We start from the raw sequence: 15,561 nt of genomic DNA on the forward strand, positions 1-15,561 counted from the left end.
GGGGAAATGTTAGATTAAAGGGCGAAGAAATAGACTTGTGACTGGAATACCTACAGGTGACTCAGTCAGGGAAAGTAGATGATTAATAAACCAGAACCTTAAAGGTATAGCTTGTGTAAAGTGCTAAGCCTTAAAACAAACCGTTGGACTCTGGAGTATAAAAAGCATAAAGTTTAGCAAAATCCTGGCCATCCAGATGTGTCCAATCACTGCTGCACTAACACTGAAACCCTTCTTTTGACTTGACCACACTCACAGGGCCTTTTCTGAATGAGCCATTGTCTTGTGTTTGGTCCACAGAGACAAGAAAGAAAGATGGCAGAAAACAACTAACAATTGTTGTTCTTTTGGAATAGGAGCAAAAAGTGGAGTTGGTTGAGTTTCCCCACACCAGCGACTATAAGAAAAAAGGGGGATGGAGCAGAGAAACAAAGAAACATGTCATGATGCTTGTTTGGGAACCGCAGCCCCTAATATCGAAGAGAACAAGGGGATTGTCTGATGTGGCGTGTGTGCATGTGTGTGTTCTTTGGTGGGTATGCATGTGATCTTCATTATATTGTACGGTAACACAAATGTGCACATAATATGCACATTTAGAGTTCTGTGTTTGTGTTAGAAAAAAGATAACCGACACACACGAATGTCATGTATTTCTACCCAAAGATGCTTCTCTAATACGATAATGTCCAAACTAAGATCACTCCAGTGTGCATAACATGCTTTACTGAGCTCTCGCCAAAGCTGAATCTCTCCAACTCAAACCCTTTAACTAACATAGCACCTCATTACATACGTGGCCATTAAAGTCATAAGTAGACCTGCTGTGTATGTGTCAAAGCAGCGTTTTACAGAATTCACTTCAAACTACAATCAGTAAATATTTGAAGCTGCTCAGAGTGCTTTTATTGGCCACTCGACGAATCAAACTTGACACAGTAAAAGTAGATAAATAACGACTGCTTTGATATATTATTAATCAGTAATTTGTTGATTTTTCCACCCTGTTACAAAGCTTATTTAATAGGTTACCTGAATAATTTACCAGCATGAAATTTCATGTCTTTTATATAAGTGTATGTTATTAAACGATAAATCTTAAAGCTTCTGGGGTTTATTTGGGTTCATGTGTTGTCCTCACATTACTGCTTGGCTGAATGTAACAAAAGCCTCCACCTAGCACAGTCTAACACCACCAGATATAAAATTAGTGCACAAAGTGGGAGTCTGTGTAGGAGCAGGCTCAGTTTCTCCCCGTTTGCCAGAGTGAGCACTTTAATAATGTTTCCACTTCAGCAAATGCTGTGTTTATGTTTTGTCATTTATATATCTCGATTTTCTTGATTGTTACATGAAAAATCTCAACGACAGTTTGATTGATTTTAGCAGAAAAACAAATGTACCCTTTTAATGTTTTAGTTCAAATTAAAGCCTAATCGCTGCAACGTTCCTTGTTCTGTGATGCAGAGTTTTACAGTGTTTAACTTAATTGCCTGACGGATCACCGATGGATGCATTTCTGGCATGTCAGTAATTTTGATTGGCTTTGGTTGGCTGCAGTTTTCAGTTTTGCTTTGCAGTTTAAGCAGTTTCACAGTATAATTTCATAGCTTCTGTCAAACAGCAAAGTGCAATTGATTCAATATTATCGAACCACTAATTAGTAGGGGTCTTTTTTTGTTTAATCTCTCACTGGCATTAGAAAGGTGTTTTACAACTTTTTTGTCACAGGTCAGCTGTGTAGCGGAGGCAGAATAGGACCCAAATGCAGACTCAAAGGCGAGATGTGAACTCAAACACACAGCTTTATTTGTTGGCAAAAGGTGATGTTAAACTAAACTGGAAAACCTAAGAATCTGAATACAGGGAGAGACACACAGCCAGGAGGGAGATCACGACGCTGGACAGAAGAAAACAAAAGGCTTAAATACACAGGGAAACACGACAGGAAACTCATGGGGAATGCAGCTGGGGCAAATTACACACAACGAGACAGAGGACGCAAAGCTAAACATAACACATGAGACATGGTGCCTTCAAAATAAGAGAAGCAAAGCAAAACATGGCGCACACAGACAGGAGACTACCAAAGTAAAACAGGAAGTAATGGGAACACATGCACAGAGGCGCAGACAGACACGACGGGAAAACATGAAAAACATTACAGGCAAGTAGGAACAGAATGAAACATGATGGAACCAAGACACACAAACTCACAACAAAGATAATCACAGCCACATGGATACAGAGGGCAAAGACACAAGGGGGAATCTCATAATCAAAAAGCTTAACAGAATAACCTAGGTACTATAGAATCAACTTAAGACTACGAAAGAGGACTTAAACATAAAACATAATACCAAATTACAAAAACACAGGAAAACTCAAACTGCAGGGTCAAATGACCCAGGATCAGGACTTTTGTTTTTCTAAACCTTTGCAACTTGTCAACCATTTACTCAATTAAAAGAATTCCAACGCTTCCTGAAAGCAGCAACTCCATGCTTTTCAGTGAAAGTAAAAAGTTGCTGCTTTTAAAAACCGTTAGAATTTATTGATTTATTTATTTATTTAAAAGTTATGGTAGTTTGACCTAAACATTTGACCTAAAATGGGTTAATCTGTATGGATGTAACAAAGATACCTGATATTTTCTGCCAAGTCACAGATTAATAAAATACTAGAATTTCACTCACCAAAGCAAAGAATCCTTGGACTTTTAATAATCTTCCTAAAGCTACTTCAAGAATCATCAGCACCTCAGAGGTTCAGATTATCTGCCAGCCACCAAGGGGCCACAAGAGGAACTGCATTTTTGGTATTTGCTGCTTTATTTGGTGAGAGAAAAATGATTATTAATGTGCAAAGTTTGATGAAGAAATATCACACATTGATTTCACTATAAAGATGTAAACAACTTTGATTACATCTTCATACTTCACACTCTTACCTAATAACAGCTCATCCAAGCTGTCATTAGGCAATAGGTGTGGTAAACCTTAGACAGACGCCAGTCTACTGCAGGGCTTACATATCTCTAAAGTTGATTTAATATCAGTAGTTATTAAGAAATTTACAGCGTGTTTAACATGCTGTGCTACTTTTTGTTTGTGGAAGAATGCACTCGAGCAAACTTTCCCCCTTCACATATCAGAGTCAGTCAGAAGAGTTCTGAATCATCATTCTCAAATCTACCGATGACTGACAGTCCTAAAGTCCGTCTCAAATCAGGCCGACAGGCGTCTGTCAGTTATGAGCACTTCATCATTCCCATCGGCTCCATTAGCGGTAACCTGCATATGCCGACTCAGTCATTACAGAACAAAGTGCAGATACAAAGACAGAGGAGGACTTGACTCAATCACACACCTAAACATTATGAAGACCAGACACATTCAACATGTGTCAAGTAGAACACCAGGGACTGAAGGAAGGGGCGGGACAACACAAACACCCTCTTCTTATCTCTTCTCAGTCCCCTGCCTCCTTTTTTTCTCCTTTTTTTTGAGACTCCCACTCAGATGAGCCTCATCTGTATGTGGGCGTGCGTTTGTCCAAGTGATAGAGGCTGAAGAGTTAGGGTTTGTAAGAGAGGCATGAACAAATAATTCAAACAAAGCACATTATTGTGATCCATGAAGCAACTTTCCACAAGTTTCCAAAAACACTTGTAACCTTTCAAGGAAACATTTCCTGCTGATTAATAGACATTGTTTTTACTCAGGTTATTGTCCTGAGAGTCAAAAGATAACAAAACTCATGCTGCCTGAAATTCACAAGGAAGTGAAGTAAAAGCATAAATTCCTCATTTTCCAGTAATCGTGATTCACAAAATTTCCTCTAGAATTCCTCTCTTTCACATGCCTTCAGTGCAACAATGACGTATTTCTCCCATCCATGTGCATTTCCTTTCTGAATCCCATTACTTTTTCAGGGTAGATCGATGCTCTCATGAGTAAATTTCCACTCGCCATGTCAACAAGTGGAGGATTAAGGTGTCAAGTAGGTAAATAAAGCCTGATACGTAATAGATACTTAGGACCTTTGGTTTGTGTGTTCTGGGTTGTGTCACTCATTCTCCCAAATGAGGTTGTCTTACTCCAATGAGACAAACCCAGAGAGCGCTGCTGTTTCCTGTTTATAGCCTCTGTGGGTAATGCTTTGTCTCTGGAGACAGCTCAGAAACCTCCAGCTGATAAAAGAAAGAGTAGAAGGGTTAAGAATAACAGGAGGACAAACACATTTGGAGTTGCAATGGTGGTTTTTTTTGCCACATCTAATCTCTTATTAGAGATATCAGGACAGTAATCTTGTTCTATCTGAAACATGGTGCTACTTGTATACTAGAAACTTTTTTTAGACTTGTGTGTCTGTTTTGAAGAGTGAGTCCAGCTCCTTATTCACTTTTGAGCGCTTTAAACCAAATCAAAGTGAGTGTGAAAGGGAGCAACGCAAACATAGGTCAAATCAAGTGTGTTGTTTGTGAACTGGAAAATCACACAGTTACGAAAGAAAAATGTGTATAATGGTTTTAAAAGGCACCGGCATCTTCTGTGGATTATAATGGAACAAAGTCCAACAACCCAAAACTGCAGAAGACACAGACCAAAGCAGACATGTGACCTTTGAAAACAACCTGTGACCAGAAACAAAAGTCAAGCCTCATTCAACATTATTCTGAAGCACAAGGGTCTCCAACCAAGACTTAGCTATAGGCCAGCACACGCTGCTGAGTTTCCCCATAAAACTGGACAGCCCTGGATTTTAGCACACACAGTCCCCATGGGAACCAAATTCTTACCTCTCCCTGCTCAAAGATGAACAATAATAGTTTTTAAAAAAGTGTTTTCCAGCCAGTTTATATGGTGTACCCTTCATCAGCACTATTTGTTGTGATTAAGCTCAGCTGGTTTAAATTATGGATTACAGTATTACTAATATCAAATCCGGCATACTGAACATTTCCCTTTCCTTAAGAATGGCTCTTTGACATACGCCCTTCCTCTGAGACCATTTCTGATGAAGTTTCAGTAAAATGTACATCAACTAAAGGGTCAGATGCATCTCTCAGGTCCTGGATGATTTTCCATTTCTTAAGGACATGACTTTCAGATACTGTTCATCTGCTGTAGATATTTTTTCAGGCCTGTCACTTCTTTTTTTCCCTCTTCTCGTACCAATTTCCTCAATTTCCTTTTTTGCTAAAATATCGCATGCTCTTGACTAATAGCTCTTTGAGAATCATCCTGTTGGTGCAAATACAATTGTACGCCTGCGAAATTGTTATATTAGGCAGAACTATTTTGGTAGAACTATAGAAATGTTTTTGTGACAAGCTGATGGCAACAAAGTGCCTAAAGATTCAATTTAAATTTGTTCTTTGCCTATTTTATGTGTCTGGTTCATCACTTAAATTAGGTGCCATTTTTACACATGAATGATTCATTGGCTAGTTTTAAGTAGTTAAACAAAAAGAAATAGTCACATATAAACAATGGACAAAAATTTTGTGAAAAAGCAGCCAATGTCCAAAGAAACAAAGACCTTCAGAAAGCCTGTAGAACAGAGAAGTTTATAAACTTCATAAACTCAAGACCATCTCAAAATCGAAAAGCAGCCTAAGGGTACATCTTTCACCATTTTACAGTGCGATGATTGCAGTCATTCCCCAGCTCTCTGTGACTGGTACTCGTGGCCATAGATCAGTGGTCATGACAATTTGCATATTAATGATAAAGAAACTGACCTCACAGTCAGTGGGCTAGTTTCAGTCACTATGCAAATGTATAAGGCTGGGGAAACCTGCATCCAACAGAGACTTAAGAAGTCACTTGGATGAGTGACGAAACCTTAACCCACTGAAAACGCCACGTCCAGATGAACAGAATCAACAAGGGTTTTACCAAGAGCACTTCAGAAACTCACAAGGAAGTCTGGCTACAAGAGTTTTGCAAAGTACTGTTTGCCGTTGTGCAAAGCAGAGAAACAGGTTTAAACTGCCATATACAACTAACAGTTTAAAGGCAACTATGACTTTATTTTCTTCCAAAATTAAATATATTAATTTTTTAAACTGTGATTATTTTTAATAGTTAGCTTCTGCGCTATCATTTTATATACATCCTGAGAAAAAATGGACTGTAATCTATACAAGATAATCTTTACAATATGGTATACTACGCCTCTGGTCAAGGAGCAGTGTTTTGTTAATTTATCACTGCCCTCAAGCACTGACAAACTTCCCTTATTGTTAACAATTGTGTGCTGGGCAATGGTCCATGTAACGCTCACATAAAGAGTGTCAGTGTGTTAGATCTGGCATCAGAAGCAGTTGTGTCCACTTTAATGGAGGCTCCTTGATTTAATGACCATGTGACATTAGGCATAGGAGTACCCTGAGGTTATCCATGGTTGGAGCCAGACTGTGCGTCTGCCAATCTGGCCTTGTTTTCTCCTTTCAGTCTCACCCCTTAATGCTCACATTATGGGTCAGTGTTCTCTCTGCACCCCTCAGGGAAGCTTGGACTGGTCCATGCACTGCTGATTAGGGGTACTAAAGCTTCCTGCAAGAGCTCTAGTAGATCAAATAGCAGAGTATGGTGGGCAACTCCATCCAACTCCAAAGACCCGGTCTAATCAAAGTTAAAATCAGGATAAACTTCCAAGTCTTACCACGGGCCAATTTCTGTAGACAATGTGATTTTGATTAAGGCTGATGTTACAGGGATTATCCATTCTCTTTCAAACTAAGACCACCTCTTGTGAATGACAGCCGTGAAATATGGGCCCTCACAGACGGCCAACATCAGAATGAAATTTGCCCAACAGCAGAATCAAAGATCTGTGAGCATGGTGAGATCTTGCAAGGTTGCACACAGTTTCTGCCGAAAGCCCCACTGGGACACATGAAAAGCTGCCCTCTCTCTACCCACATGTTTGAGTTGAACAAATTAACATGAAACGTTTGTTAGGGTGGGGACACATCTTTAAGGCAACAGTAAATTTGTTTCCCTGGGGCCACAGACTCATTAGTGACAAACAGATATATTCTCTCAGTGGAACTGACATCATATAAAGCTGTAAATTCAGCTGGTGTGTTTGATAAATGGCTGTCATTTAAAATCACGATCAACCAACAGAAGACTGCAACATTAAAGAGATCCATATCCATGCCCCTGGCTTTGATCCATGGCTTGTGGTTTCATGGTCATTTGGGCACTGGTTGAATTACAACCAAAGCTTGGCACAGATGCTGGTTGCCTGTTGCTGTCGTTGTCAAAACGACAACAAGCGCTCTGGCACCTGGGTGCAAAGCCTCTGGTCTGGCGGCAAGCTGCTGCGCTCCAACCCTCGTTAACTGGAGCAGCGTTTGGTGAACACATGGCCGATCCAAACAGTTGCAAGCCCTCTCTCATTAAAATTTGAACCTCGTTTAACTATACCACACGTTTCAAATTATATCATTCTGCTTACTTCTCGCTTTCATATCAAAAACCCTTTGAGTATGCAGAGCTCTGCTCCAGCTTGTGTGTTAAAGTTTAAATCAAATCCATCAAAGATCTACTTGTGTGAGCCGGATCAATAACAAACTAGAGGCCGGAAATTTGTGCCGCATCATCACAGCTCACGTCCCTACAAGGTACGCCCACTTAGTCTCGTGTTTTGGGACAAGATAGGTGTTGACAAGCAGCTTTTTGTCTACATCCGACCACCTTGATGTTCAAAGAGCCGAGCTGCTCCACAAGGTAAGAGTGAGCCCACGCATGTCACCACAGGCTCAAACTCCTACATGGTAAAAGGAGTGTGTCTCCTGTTGAGGAGCAAGCACAAAGGTAGGGCAGATGTCCATCCCTAAGGGGACAATAGGGGCTTTTGACAGGGCCACTTATGCTCCTCAACACCTTTTGCTAAGGGACACATGATGAGACCTCTGTCTTCCTGCTGAATGAGCATAAATCAGAGAGAACTATTGGACCACTGAGAGATAGACAACATCCTGTTTCAGCTGACTTCATCCAAGGGTGAATTACAACAAGAAAAGTTGTTGGAGCATTACTCTCTGTAGGTGAGGCTTTGTTTAGTTTATTCACTGACTGTGGGATTTGGACTCAATCTGCAAACCATCTTTTCCCAGATGACCCCTGCGCTCAGTGTAGCTCATTAGCAAGCACGGAGAAGCCATATATCACCAGAAACAGAAATACATATGGAAACCATTTTATTTTAACCTGGTTAATCTGCTGACGAAGTACAGTCAAGATGGAAGTGGCCTGTTTGAGATGTTGCACAATCCCTAATGTTCATAAATGGTGGTGTAGATTTAGCATATAGACGCAGGTTTATAGGTTTCGATTTGAGAAGAAGATTGCATTTGTGCAGACTGAGGTGATTAGCTTCAGCGAAATCTGCATCTGTTCTGTGTCAACTGTATGGCAGATTTGTTGTTTCATTTGGGTGGCTGTTGATGACATCTTACATCTGTAATGAAAACCTTTGAAGTATGTTTGCTCTGATTGTTTATTACTGGTACAAAATGAGCAAAAATGTATAAAAAGAAGCAAAAAAACACCAAATACAGTCATTTGCAAAAGAAAGACCAGAAATAAAGTAAAACATTTTTACAGGATTCGAAATAACGTGCACCCTCACTTCCATAAGAATTAAGATGGTAAGTAGCAGCCAGGTGCTGCTGAACAACTGTACTTGATAAACTGATCATTGGCAGGTGTCACCACCTCTACAAAGCAGAATTTCTGTCAGTTTGCCGGACTGGAAAAGGTCACAATCTTCCTAGAAGTAGATGTTCCAGCAAATTCACCCCAATGGTCAGAATGTGCAGTGATGTGGAAAAACCCAAAAGGCTAGCATGTTAAATGCAAAAGTACAATTAGAAAGACTTACAAAAGAAAAGCAGGGCTTAGGTTTGCAAAATTACAACAGAGCAAACCACAAGAATCCTTCACCTTTGGACAGATGGCCCCAGATGGAGAGGTTTGGTCGTAATGCACAGTCCTACATCTAGTGAAAAGCAAACACAGCATACCATACCAACACAAACATATTCATACCAATTGTCAAAGCACAGTGTTGGAGGGGCGATGATGTGGGCTTGTTTTGCAGCCACGGGACCTGAGCACCTGCATTCATGAAGTCTATGAACTCCTCTGTTTACCAAACTATTCTAGATCACGCAACAGGACAATGATCCCAACCAAAAAGACAAAAGCATCAAGGTGTTGCAGATGCTCAGACCTCAACCTGAAAGCACCTTAACAGAACTGTGCTTAAACAAAGGCCTACAAAACTCAACGAAGTGAAGCAACACTGTAAAGAAAAGTTGACCACAAAATTAAAAATGTGGCAAAATTATTTAGAAACATTAAAAAGCTGCTACGTGAACACATTGCTTTCTAAAGGTGCAACAAATGCAGTAATATTCCATGCCTATCTAATATCAATCCCCTACAGTGGTGGATTTAAGAGATTGTTTTTAACTTGTAAAATGCAGACATGATTAGCATAATGCTAACTGTACTCATAGTGTATGTAAAAGATGGACATACCTCTTTGGTATATCAAGGCCCGCTCTGAAGCCTGTATTTTAGCATTTTGTCAGCCGCCATGTTGGCGTTTTAATGAAACTAAAGTTACCATATTGTTGCAAGAAGGCGGCATGCTAAGTTAGCTAGTTTAACCAGACAAAGACACCTGCTTATTAGCACTAAATACAAATACATGTAACAGATACATATAAAACACCAGGATTTTACTCACCATGCCTGTTACTAAATGTGTGAATCTAGCCCATGTTTAGCTGTTATGAAGGGACCACAGCTGTATTTGTAGACTGTAAAAATTTCCATTGTAGCGTTAAGCAGTTTAACATAAAAGCAGCTTCTACCGATGAAACTACAATTTCTTAGCACCTCCCCTTTGGCTTGATTTTCTACCTGGGGGATTCCTGTTTGGTTTTAGTAAATTCAGTATGTTTGACAGATAAGATGCTTCTATACCACATTACTAACACTACAGTTATCTCATGGGATTCAAGATAGACGGGTTTTGCTGTAAATGCTTTACGGATTATAAAGTTTCTGAAGCAAAGTTGTGATTTTGGATTAGAGTGCCACTTTAATATCAGGAATTATGGGGCTTTTAAACCAGCACACTGTCCTAATTTTCAGTCTTGTTCCAACAAATACCTCGACTTTTACAGTGTTCAGTATTATTGCAGGTGGCAGCGCTGCCATCCAGCCATGACATACTCTCTAGCGCTGCAGCTTAAAGACTCTGACCCGCATGCAAACCTTAAACCCTTACTTTCCAGTGTTTGTTTTCATAGACAGCTTGAATGTGTTAGTTCGAGCTGTTTATGTGGAGACCTTTTGGCTGATTGACCTCTAAGTCTCTCTGCAGCTTTTCATAATGCCACCTCCTTCTGTGGTGCAGCCATTCAACTACAGGAAGGGCATTCTGCCAAAGGCTATGAGTCCCCGAGCCAGCTGGAAATACAGGAGAATGTCTCCCTATGAGACACAACAAATAATAAGCTTTTAATATAAGGGAATACTGCACCCTGTCCATCCCTGGCATTCTCATCATACACTTAAGAATTTCCAGTGTTTGCAATGTTATGACTGCCCTCTTTAGTAAACAATATGATAGAGCTCTGAGCTGTCCACACCGTGCCAGCAGATGGCTACGATCCACAACACAGACCTCCACGGCTTGCCAGGATTCAGCCATGACCCAGACATCAATCAGAGCAACGGCACATTGGAGCTAAAGCAAAACAAGACTTCACGTACACCAAGCAGCTGTGGCACTCGATCAACAATTCTGACATGTTTAAGACTTTGTGAACATTGTCCTCTTTTTTTTTTTTACACCGCTGTCCGTCTTCTGTTAGCAAGATTGTGAGCACTAAAACAGAACAATGCTTGTGCATGGTATTCCTCCAACCAGATGTAAACTCCAAACAAAAGGCGTCGTAACTGGCAGAGGAGTGGTGGGGAGAGGGGTAAAGGTCAGCACAGAGAGTTAAATAAACACGAGGAGGACACGACGGTCTGAGCATGTTTAGGTTAACCAGCAGGTCTTAAGACAATACACTCATGGGTGGAAGACAGTGATTGCAAGATCTTATAGTGACTAAAATCTGTGTGTGGCAAAAGACGCTCAGCTGAAACTTCTTAAAAAGTTCTTTAGAGGTCAACAGAGCTGCAGAGTCTGGTGATATTTAAGTTCATTACTGTGCAAGACCCCAAAAGAAATGTACGTCTAAGGAATACACTGAAGATAGCTGTCTGTAAGTTCATCACAGCATGCATGTCTGGCCCATGCACATTTTTACATCTTAGACAATTTAAGCCAAATCATCTGCTCAATCTCAGAGCTTTAACCCTGTGCCACTTATTGTTTAACTTAACCTGCAGAATGCAAAGTGCTGCTACATCAGCAGGCACCTCAGACAGATCACCTCTGTCCAAATAGCCACCACATGGCTCACGACGCCCTCGTCACCCACAGAGATGCCACCAAATGGGCCAAGATGGGCCAGGACAGGAAGCTGGCCACTGAGCAGCTTCCTCCCTTTGAAGTGTCATTAATCCTCAGTCCCACATTGTTTATGTGAGAGTGAGTTTGTGCTTTTATGTTTGCGAGGACCCATTTAACTGTTAAAGTGCATCCATTAATGCGTCCCTATGAAAATTAAAAGGTTGGGTTCAATCAGATGTTCCTTTATTAACCTGCAGGCCATAAAAAGCAGGCAACTTAAATGTAAATGAAGACAAACCTGGCAGTTGTGTTCTGCACATGTGCCACTTTTAACTATGAAGTGATGCTGTACTCATACCCCAAAAATCTCACAACTTCACTGTTAATACCTCCTTGATTTTTCATGGGAGTTAAGCCTTCTTATGCTAGATAATACACGCAAGCAGAAGCTCCAAAGAGGGTCCCGAGGAAACGAGTTCAGAGCTGGCTTAAGGAAAGAGGTACATTCAAATAAGAAGACATAAAAAAGCATTTCAGCTGGGCATGACTCTGTCCATCAATCCTTTAAAGTGTGCTAAAGCAGACACGTCAAGAGTCTTGAGCATTAAAGTTTGTGGGAAAGTGCTTTTATAACCTCTTTCAGGCAGATATATGGGGATTTGACCAAATGCAACCTCTGATATAAGCGCTCCCTAAAGATAGATTTGGTGTACGTTTTCCAGTGTAAAATGAAAAGTATTCAGTGTTATTGAGATAATTTTTTTTCATAAAGAGCCCTTTAGAAGTATTTCAGTCTTTTACAATAATTTTATTGATTTGAGAGGCTTTTTAATATAATTGTTGTTCTTCTGCGTGATATAAATTAGCATAAAGTATCACCTCTAAATTAAAGGAAATTTAAAATAAAGTTAGGCACAGATAGATATAACCACTGTGATGTTACTAACAGTTCAGTGAAGTCCTGTTGAGGCTCAGTGTTTTGGTCATCACTGTCTCGGTTTTGATGATCGAAGGATGGCATTGACTGAGAAAAATATCCTACTTTACCATCTTTTTTTACTCTAGTGTGGACAATAATTTACAAAATGAACATCCTGTTGTATTCACAGAGATTATAACTGCCGAGTGAGCCCATAAACTAATCAGGCAAGTGTCTATGGAGTGCACAGAATAAGGCCTGTTTTCTTATAAAGTGCTATGGAGCCAGACATATTTTTGCTACCACAGCCATTAAACCTTGTTGGCTATTACAAATGATGCAGATTTAACCCAATTATGCATTGGCTTCAGTTTTAAGAAGTTTTATCGTTTACCTACAAACTATAGTATAATCTCAATGCTTTCCTATAATCGTTTACTGACCACTCAATGCTTTTAGAGGGTCCCTGACTGCAGCTTCCTCTGTAGTCTAAGGAGTTAAACTTTGCCCACAGATCAGCTGATCTCAGTACCAACCAACTTCATGGCTCAGCTTACGCAGCCCTACGCAGCATATCAACAAATCTCACCTCTTCACACTGCCGAGGTTGTTTTAGCCTGCCCACAGCTGTTGCACTCTGCAAGCTGCTTTTCAGCCCACCCCCAAGCTGTGTCAGAGTTAATCAGGCTCAGGTCTGCTGTGACTTGTGCAAAATGTAAATAACTACAGATGAAACTATAAATCCTTTTATGACAACAGCCTTTGATATAGTAGTTGCATCTGAAGAGTATTTCTATTTCATGCAGTAGCTCTTCTAGCTGGATGAGCTTAGCTGAAAATGGGTGGTGACACATCTGGTGCAGCAATCAGGATGCATTAACCTTTGAATAAGAATCAGGAGACTGTTGGCGGGTAGTTCTGGTTGTTGTAGTTAAAATAAAAATGTTAAATGTTAAAACTGTCCTAAATGAACAATGCTTGAGTACATAATAATGCTGTTTTAAATTAACAATGGCTTTTAGAGAACAAGACTTTGGGGGCTCAAATAAAAAATAAATAAATAAAAAAAGTATGAGTACGCCTTAGGATGAGAGACTCTCTCACTTCCACGTAGCTCCACCAAAAATAAAACCCACTTTTTCTCAGTTGAAACCTTACGTCTCCTTTTTGAGCCTGGACGCAACCCTGTTGTCTCAGTCACCCTCTCAGTACGTGATGTTTCACAGCTTTTGCAGGATTATCGCCTTGAGTTAACAGGGTCTTAAATAACTCACTGGCACCAGGAATCGTACTGGGAATTTGCCACCTGCTGCATCGGCCATCCACAACCACACAGCAGTGGAGAGAGATGGGTGAGTGTACTCCTGGGTGCGAGGATGGCGTCAAACAAGGCTGAGGGTCACGCGCCGCCTCGCGCACCACGCTCAACAGGAAGTGTGGCTTCCTTGAGTCTTTGCCATGAGGGCAGAGGTCAGAGAACAGGAATGGTAGATCGTGTTACGGCACCCAGATGTGGCAAACAAAAGCCACAGCTCCAATCACAAGGTGCCCCAAATGTACTGTGCAAGCTTAGCTCTGCAGAAACTGGAACTTGTATTCTGGAAGTGTCTTTCCTTTATAATACAATTTCTTGATCTCGTTTTAAAAGATATAACCTTCTAAGGCTTTGTTGAGCCCTTTTGCTATTTTTATGGTTCACATTTGCATATTTTCCTATTTTAAAACATCAGTTTAACACTTACCCTGTGAGCTACATGGAAGCTTGACTGGACGAGTTTTGCTCTGTTGAATGTAAAGTGTTTGCCAAAGCCGGCACAGCACAAATGACTGGAGGAGAGGAGACTCTGCGTATGATTTATACACTCTGGGTGGAGCCTTTTGCACGTCTGTGTTTCAGAGCCTGTTTATGTTCTCAGTAAAATATTTCCAGTGGCTCTCTGCTACACCGCGCTTCCTCACCGGCCTGTCCGCTCCGTCAAGAGTGATGAGCTCGGGAATGAGAAACAGGTGTGCGTGAAATGTGGAGATCACTCCTTTATCTCTCGCTCTCTCTCCCCCTCGCTTGACCTTTCTGAGCAAGTCATGTTGAGCTGCAGAACAAGCAACAAAAACACAGGAGGAGGGAGGATGATAAGAGGGAACGAGCAACAGATCGATCAGCTTTTTAATTTGGTATCAACTGATCACAAACTGTCTACAGCTAAAACAACAAATAAATAAGTGGAACACAAGATGTAAAAAAAAAAAAAAGCAATGTGAATGCACTGAAAAGTAAATATTTCTGAAAATGTCTAAACTTAAGACAACAGGTCACATGTATTACATGGTAATTGCATGTATGTGTTAATTAGTCAGATCCATCTACAAGAAAACAATAATGATTAAAGACTAAATCCAATCAAATGCTGAATTACTGATAACAGTTAACGAGTAGCACAAACAATCATCCTGAATAAAACAACTACTGGCAGTCTTAAGAACTAGTAATAAAAGTGAAGTGATTTAACAGTTTGATGAGATCATCTTAGGACAGGGTGGGGGTTCAGCAGATAACACCTCCCCCTGAAAATCTTTCATATTCCTACCGCACAGATAACATAACTGTCTGAGTCACACTTCTGAGTCTTACATCAGAGGATTTTTTCTTCACGGTCTGCATGTAATGAACTATTATAACTGCGAATTTCAGAAGGTCACAATGTGTACTTCGAGCATGGCTCCTATTAGCATATAAGCATCCACAAATCTGCTAGCATAGTCTCTTTTCACTTGCATTGCAATATTTGTTAGTGTAAGTCAACTTATTAGCAGTTTGCAGGTAAATTAATAAACCGGTGATATTCTCCCTTATGGAAAATAAACTGTGGCCTAATTGTTAACTAGCCTTCCAAATTAAAGCATATATATTCAGCAATGAAGGCGTTTTTTACATCTCTGTTTTATAATTCATATAGCTATAAGGTTGTTTACATGCCAGCCTCCACTCTTCTTGAAAAACACATCAAGCTAAACCTTAAAAGCTATAATTTTATTACTATTTTGCATGTTTCTGCACTTCTTTAATGTGGGTTTTGTAAGTAAAGTTTACTAAAATAACTGCACGATGTCGCTATTTGTCACCATGAGCTTCACTGTAATCCACA

This window comes from Neolamprologus brichardi, chromosome 11, assembly GCF_056152115.1.
Source record: "Neolamprologus brichardi isolate AB-2024 chromosome 11, ASM5615211v1, whole genome shotgun sequence".
Lineage (NCBI taxonomy): Eukaryota > Metazoa > Chordata > Actinopteri > Cichliformes > Cichlidae > Neolamprologus > Neolamprologus brichardi.